General features: G+C 35.0%; 1 protein-coding gene across 5 annotated transcripts in view; it reads left to right on the top strand.

Moving 5' to 3' along the window:
- Window positions 1–6688: 6688 nt before the first annotated feature.
- Window positions 6689–7956, top strand: part of tcf3b (transcription factor 3b) — a 142602-nt gene continuing 141334 nt past the window's right edge. For 4 of the 5 annotated variants that reach the window (XM_062038713.1, XM_062038706.1, XM_062038714.1 and 1 more), the window contains exon 1: window positions 6796–6955. The gene's annotated coding sequence lies outside the window, so the exon portion shown is untranslated. Of the gene's footprint in view, window positions 6956–7956 lie in introns of all 5 variants that reach the window. The other variant, XM_062038708.1, reaches the window with a different exon arrangement.

The raw sequence follows: 7956 nt of genomic DNA, 5'->3' as shown, positions 1-7956 counted from the left end.
GAGAGGCGAAACGCCTTCCAAGACAAACTTAACAGTCCAGTTGCGATAGATAATTCTCGTAGACTTAGTTTGGTCCGATCTAGACTAAAAACTACATCTGACCAGTCTGAGTCCTGCTTGGATGAGAGCCGAAACGTCTTTCAATAGATAATGCTCGTAGACTTGTAAATACTAGATCTGAACAATCTACGTCCTGTTCGATTGAGAGACAAACTGAACAGTCCAGTTCCAATGGATCATGGTCATAGACTTGGATTGGTCAGGTCTAGACTGAATACTAGATCTGAGCAATCTAAGTCCTGTTCGGATGAGAAGTGAAACTAAATAGTCCAGTTGCAATTGGCGTGGCGAAGTTGGTAGAGTGGCCGTGCCAGCAATCGGAGTGTTGCTGGTTAATGGGGTTCAATCCCCACCTTCTATCATCCTAGTCACGTCCGTTGTGTCCTTGGGCAAGACACTTCACCTTTGCTCCTGATGGCTGCTGGTTAGCGCCTTGCATGGCAGCTCCCGCCATCAGTGTGTGAATGTGTGTGTGAATGGATGAATGTGGAAATACTGTCAAAGCGCTTTGAGTACCTTGAAGGTAGAAAAGCGCTATACAAGTATAACCCATTTATCATTTATTATCATGTTTTTAGACTAAAGAAGAGATCTGAGCAATCTAATTCCTGCTCGGAGGAGAAGCAGAGTGTCTTCTAAGACAACCTGAACAGTCTAGTTGTGAGGGACTGAATGCCCTGAGAACACCATGACCTGGATGAATGCGAACAGCCATAGACCGACACTCTGTTTAGTTTTTCCTGCCCATGTTTTCAGACCAAACTCGACGAGCTGATCGGCTCATTAGCGACATTACCCAGCGGACATCTTAAGCTTTACTTGAATTAATTTATTATTATTGTTATTCTTACATTCTTTGTCGAGTTGCGCATCCCCGCTTTATCACGACGCCCTTTTATTCCCACCCCCCCCCCCCAGAACGAACCTTGACGTCTGTTTCTGTTCTCTTATCAAACATTTCTGCTGAATATATCTTGAGAAGCCATAAAAGCAGATGACCAACAACGACGATAAGGATTAATCATCCCAAAGAAAGGCGAGACAAGGTCACTGTTATGGGATTTGTGGCGGCAGACGCTCGGCAAGTGCACTGGGCCAGGGGTTGAGGATTACTATTACTGGGGCGTTTGTGACACTCATGCAGGTCCTGAGGACGGGGGTCTCAAACTCAAGTTTGGATGAGTGATGCTGGGCCTAAGTACTAAATTTGTTAATTTGTCGGTAGAAATGTCAAATTGAATGTAAAAATGGCATATTTTGAAAGGGTTCACCGAGAGGTGGTCAGTAAACATTCCGCTTGCTTAAAGCAAGTTGCTCCTTGTATTGACTAATGTGTGTGTTGTGTTGTCAAATATCAGGCTGCAATTTTCAGTAGAGGGCCACCAAATATGGGTCAGCGCAGTTTGAGACCCTTGCTCTAATCATAATGTAGGGGGGGGGGGCGCCTCCAGGTCCTAGTTAAAAGGAGGGCACCCCTAAGACCAGACAAAGTGCGGACCATCCTCAGTTTCTTACTAAAGTAGCCATCCCCCAAGTCCTAAGGATATTTGCACTTCATGGTTTTCCTTCCAAAGGTTCCAATACGGGTGCGAGGAGGCTGTTTGAGGCGGTTTTCAGGGATGGGGTAGCCCATGCGCGGTTCCTTCATGTCGCAAGTCTCCTTTTTGCCTCATTTGCAAGAACTTCTCAGGTGGAAAAAATAGATATAAAAAATACACTGCTATGCATTAGCTTGCTTTCTTTGTGATCATGCCTTCCTCTCAGTGACTTTCCTTGCTAGCGATCACACACACACTTGGGTGAAGGAGCCATGGGCACTTTGTTGATACGTCTTACATGATCTGGTACATTTCCCATCAACCATCGCAGGACACATTCCATATCTTCATACTGTGATCGGCCCGTTCATACTCCGCAGACGACCGTTGACTTCTCAGCTTCTGCGATTGTAAACATTAGCACTTTGTGGGAAAAAAAAGGCCATCACCTGTGTTTGTTTGTGCACTTTTTTTTTTTTTTTACTTTTCTTGTCGCTTTGTCTCCTAAATTCCCCTTTTTGAGAAATGAAACTTGAATAGTTGCAGGAATGTGGTGCAAAAAAAACCCCCAAAAAACTGCCTCACGTCTCCGAAAGATGGACGCCATATTGTGCATAGACTAATGGTGGTTGTTGGAGAAAAGTAATCTTGATTTTCAGCTTAGACATTTGTGACTTGAGTTAATGGTTTAACCTGGGAGAGACTATTTGGGTTATTGTGAGCGTCTTCTGAGGGGCTTAAAAGTGTCACAATATTTACCAACACTCAAACTGGGATGTTAAACAAACACATAGAGTCACATCGGGCACCAAACTGATGCACTTCTAGCTTTAATCATGTGACCAAATTGTCTTGCTAATATATTGGAATTCAATAATAACTGACAACGTGAAGCAAAAGTTTCTTTGCCCAATGTGACTTTTGTGTTTTTACAAAAATGTTAGCTCCACAAGCGTTGTCTTTTTGGGAGAATTTGCACTTTTTTGGTGATAAAGACAAAGAAAAAGTATATATATATGTATATATATATGTGTGTGTGTATGTACATTTATATATGTATATATATGTATGTATGTATATGTATGTATGTATATTTATATGTATGTATGCATGTATATATATGCATATATACGTATGTATATTTATATGTATACATATGTGTATATATATGTATGTATATATATATATATATATATGTATGTATATTTATATATGTATATGTATGCATGTATGTATGTATATATATATATGTACTGTATATTTATATATGTATATGTATGTATGCATGTATATATATATATGTATGTATATTTATATATGTATATGTATGTATGCATGTATATATATATATGTATGTATATTTATATATGTATATGTATGCATGTATATATATATGTATGTATATATATGTATGTATATTTATATATGTATATGTATGTATGCATGTATATATATGTATGCATATTTGTATATGTATGTATGCATGTATATATATATATATATATATATATATATATATATATAGATATATATATATATATATATATATATATATATATATGCATATATACGTATGTCTATTTATATGTATATATATATGAATGTGTATATATATATATGTATGTATATTTATATATGTATGTATGCATGTATATATACTTAGGTATATTTATATATGTATGTATGCATGTATATATATGCATATATATGTATGTATATTTATATGTATATATATTTATATATGTATGTATGCATGTATATATATGCATATATATGTATGTATATTTATATGTATATATATATATATGAATGTGTATATATATATATATATATATATATATATATATATATATATATATATATATATATACATGTGTATGTGTATATATATATATATATATATATACACACGAGACCACTACATCCATACACACACACAGTCAAAATCATGTAATTCCATGTTGTCTTTTTTTATTTTGTTTTCTTTTTGAATATATCCAAAAATGTCTGGCATCTGGTTGTCTGGTTCAAAGAATATACAAATATTTCTATTAAAAAAAACAATGGTTGCAAAAGGTTTTGTCGCTTTTATTTGAGTTTCTACATTTCAAAATGGCCCCAAAAAAATGAGATCCGCTCATATCAGAAGTCACAGGTGCACCTGATTTTGTGGTCTAAGTGTGTTTATCAGCGGGGTTTCTTTTCCTCATTCAAAATATACAAGATGTTGTCATAAATAAATGCAAAGTACAGTAGGTTAGTAAAATAGAATGTGTGTATGATGTATTCCACGTTCTTGCAAAAAAGTAAACTTAAAAAGTATATATAGTGTAGAAGTACAGTAAGTAAAAATGTGTATGATCTAATCCACGTACTTGCAAAAATGTAAACTTTTTAAAAGCATTTTTAATTAGAAAAGTACAGTAATTAAGTTAGAAAATATGTGTATGATGTATTCCACATACTTGCAAAAGCCTAAACTTAAAAAATAATCATAAAAGTAAAGTAAAAAAAAAGTGTGATGTTTTCCACAACTGTTTTTACATGTTTTAAATGATTGTAAAAGTACAGTAAATACATTTTTAAAAATAGGTCTATAACTTATTCCACATACTTGTAAAAACCTAATATTTAAACAAAAAATTACATCATTGTAAAACTACAGTAAGTACAAAAATGTGTGATGTTTTCCACAACTATTTTTTCATTTTTTTATTATTGTAAAAGTACAGTAGATTAATTTTAAGAATTGTGTATAACGTATTCCACATACTTGCAAAAACCTAAACATTAAACAAAACAAAAAAATAATTGTAAAAGTACAGTAAATAAAAAATTTTATCCACATACTTTAACATATTTTTATCTGTTTAATTATTGTTAAAGTACAATAAGTACAACGATTTAAAAAACTGAAATAGAGAGAAGACAAACATAAGGTAACTTTATTGGACTTTTATTTTGAAAGCGCTCTCCATAAACCACAGTTTGCATTTCTATACGCTGCCAACAACTACAAGGAGATAATATAAATATTGTCTTGATCTGATATTCATATTGGTCCGTTAACCAAAAAAAGTATTATTGTGATGTCATTTACAAATGGTAAACATAGGCTAGTAAGAGATAGCAGCTACACAACAGCTGAGCACACAAGCCAGCATACCTATATTAAACAATATTGCATTCTAAAACCCCACATTTGTCAATATGAATATTAAATAATTGCATGTTACTTACATACACAGACTCCTTGGCAAAATGGTATCAGAAAGTATATATAGAAAGTAACTTTAATGTAATGAATTATTGTAACCACCAGGTGTCGCCAAAAACAAACGTCCACTCCACTTCAAAATATCAACAATCTGTCATAAGGTTAGTGTTTTTCATACCTGAGTAATTTAATTGGATGAACACAATAAAATTATGGCGATATCATACCGGATTAATATCAGTATCGTCCAATGCTCAGTGCTCCAATATCTGTATCCTTAGGAAAGTAAACAAGTTGTATTATACATGTCATATTTTTCTGTTTTTTTTTTTACATGCCATCATATTTTTTTTTATTACAGTTCTGTAGAATCTTCAGTCATACAAGTTATTTACAAATATTCAAAGTTGAGATCGGTAGGTCGTGAGTTCAAACCCCGGCCGAGTCATACCAAAGACTATAAAAATGGACCCGTTACCTCCCTGCTTGGCACTCAGCATCAAGGGTTGGAATTGGGGGGTTAAATCACCAAAATGATTCTCGGAGCGTGGCCGCCGCTGCTGCTCACTGCTCCCCTCACCTCCCAGGGGGTGGAACAAGGGGATGGGTCAAATGGGAGGTGAGGGGGAGCAGTGAGCAGCAGCGGTGGCCACGCTCGGGAGTCATTTTGGTGATTTAATGCCCGAATTCCAACCCTTGATGCTGAGTGCCAAGCAGGGAGGCAATGGGTCCCATTTTTATAGTCTTTGGTACGACTCGGCCAGGGTTTGAACTCACGACCTACCGATCTCAGGGCGAACACTCTAACCACAAGGCCACTCAGCAGTACAAAAATGCAAAAAAAAAAAAAGGCAAAAAATGTGACAATCATTGGTACTTTAACTTTAACTTAACTTTAATTAATATCAGTATCGGCCAATGCTCAGTGCTCCAATACCTGTATCCTTAGGAAAGTAAACAAGTTGTATCATGTCATATTTTTCTGTTTTTTTTTTGACATGCCATCATATTTTATTTTTTATTACAGTTTTGTAGAATCTTCAGTCACACAAGTTATTTACAAATATTCAAAGTTATAAAATCTAATCCATTATTATTATTATTAGGGACCGCAATGTCCCTTTGGGACAGAGGACCCTATTGTATTTCGTCCGTTTTATTATTATTATTCCGCAGCTTTAATTTGACCCCCTTAACATGCTTCAAACTCACCAAATTGACACACACATCAGTACCGGCGAACAAAGCGATTTAATCAAAAAACCAAACTCCAAAACTCAAAATTGCGCTCTAGCGCTCCCTAGGAAGAAAACACAGACAAAACTGCCTCTAACTCCCAGTACGAATGTCGTAGAGACATGAAACAAAAATCTATGTAGGTCTCACTTAGACCTACATTTCATACATTAAAAAAAATCAACAGGAAGTTGGCAATTCCCTCTTCAAAACAAAAGTTTACTAAAAACAGTCACTTTTGCCTCTTTGAGCTGTAATTTGACTCCCTTAACATGCTTCAAAACTCACCAAACTGGACACACACATCAGGACTGGCAAAAATTGCGATCTAATAAAAAAAAAACAACCTCAAAACTCAAAATTGCGCTCTAGTTATCATTATTACACTATGGGACTGCAGACAGTCTGCCCTCCAGCCAGCAGGTGGCAGTGTTGTCTCTGTTACGTTCCATCTTCCTATGACACGGGGTCAACTCGCCAAAAACACGCACACATAAGTGGACAATAGTGGACACGCAAACATTCCTGTCAAAACCCCCACGCAACATCTCGTCGTGTTATAATTGTCTCCCTAGTGTGCGACCACCTATCTGGAGCGTCGTAAAGTCGGGAGTTGTTGTCACTCCGACTTCCTGTTTGTCTCCCGCCGTCTTTCCTCAGGCCAGACCTGGGGGGAGGGGGCGGGGCAGAGGTCACGGAGCAGCTCATTAACCACGCCCCCTCCCCACGGGCGGCCCACGCGTGGTAAGCAGGCGACACGCAAACGCACACGTCCACACTTTATAAGGCTAATAGCAGTTAAGACCACTTAAGTAAGCTGTGTGAGCTCTTTGTCTTGCGTGGACTGTTGCTAGCTAGCCAACACTCGCCGTGTTCACCGGAAACATCACGCACGTGCAGTAATGTAAGCCGGAAGTCCCTTTTCTTGTACTTAAAGTATCATTAATGCATCCCATAATGAACGTTCTTATCTCACACATGACAGTATTAATACTTCTAATATTATGACTTTTTGTAGTCACGTTATTGGATTTTTTTTTTTTTTTTTTGCAATATTACAACTTTACTTTTTGCAATATGTTGACACCATCTTGTAATATTAGGACTTGCAGTCAGCTATTTTCTTTTCTCAATATTATGTCTATATTTTACAATAATGCAACTTTATTTTCCCAGTAATATGGTTAATGTAATATTTAGACGTTATCATTTTAACAATATTGTGGCGAAAATTATGATTTAATATTATGGCTATGTTCTTGTTATAATAACACTTTAACAATGGCTTTTTTCTTGTAATATTAGGACTCTATTGTTATAACCATATTATGGCTATATTCTTCTAATATTATGATGTAATTTTCCCAATATTATGGCTATATTCATATAATGTTACGACTTTATGATTTAAACAATATTATGACTTTATCTTCACAATATTTTGACTGTTTTCTTTTAATATTACAACTCTATTTTCGCAACTTTATGGATTTTTTCTTGTAATATTAGAACTTTATTGTTATAGCAATATTATGGCAAATTCTTCTAATATTATGATGTTATTTTAGCAATATTATGGCTATATTCTTCTAATATTACGATGTTATTTTAGCGATATTATGGCTATATTCATATAATGTTACGACTATGATTTTAACAATATTATGACTTTATCTTCACAATATATCGACTGTATTCTTTTAATATTACAACTCTATTTTCGCAACATTATGGCTTTTTTCTTGTAATACTAGGACTTTATTGTTTTAACAATAATATGGCTATATTCTTCTAATATTATGATGTTATTTTAGCAATGTTATGGCTATATTCTTCTAATATTATGATGTTATTTTAGCAATATTATGGCTATATTATTCTAATATTATGATGTTATTTTAGCAA

Source organism: Entelurus aequoreus, linkage group LG27 (assembly GCF_033978785.1).
Source record: "Entelurus aequoreus isolate RoL-2023_Sb linkage group LG27, RoL_Eaeq_v1.1, whole genome shotgun sequence".
NCBI lineage: Eukaryota > Metazoa > Chordata > Actinopteri > Syngnathiformes > Syngnathidae > Entelurus > Entelurus aequoreus.
The sequence above is the reverse complement of the archived record's forward strand: the minus strand, read 5'-3'. Positions and strand labels throughout refer to the sequence as shown.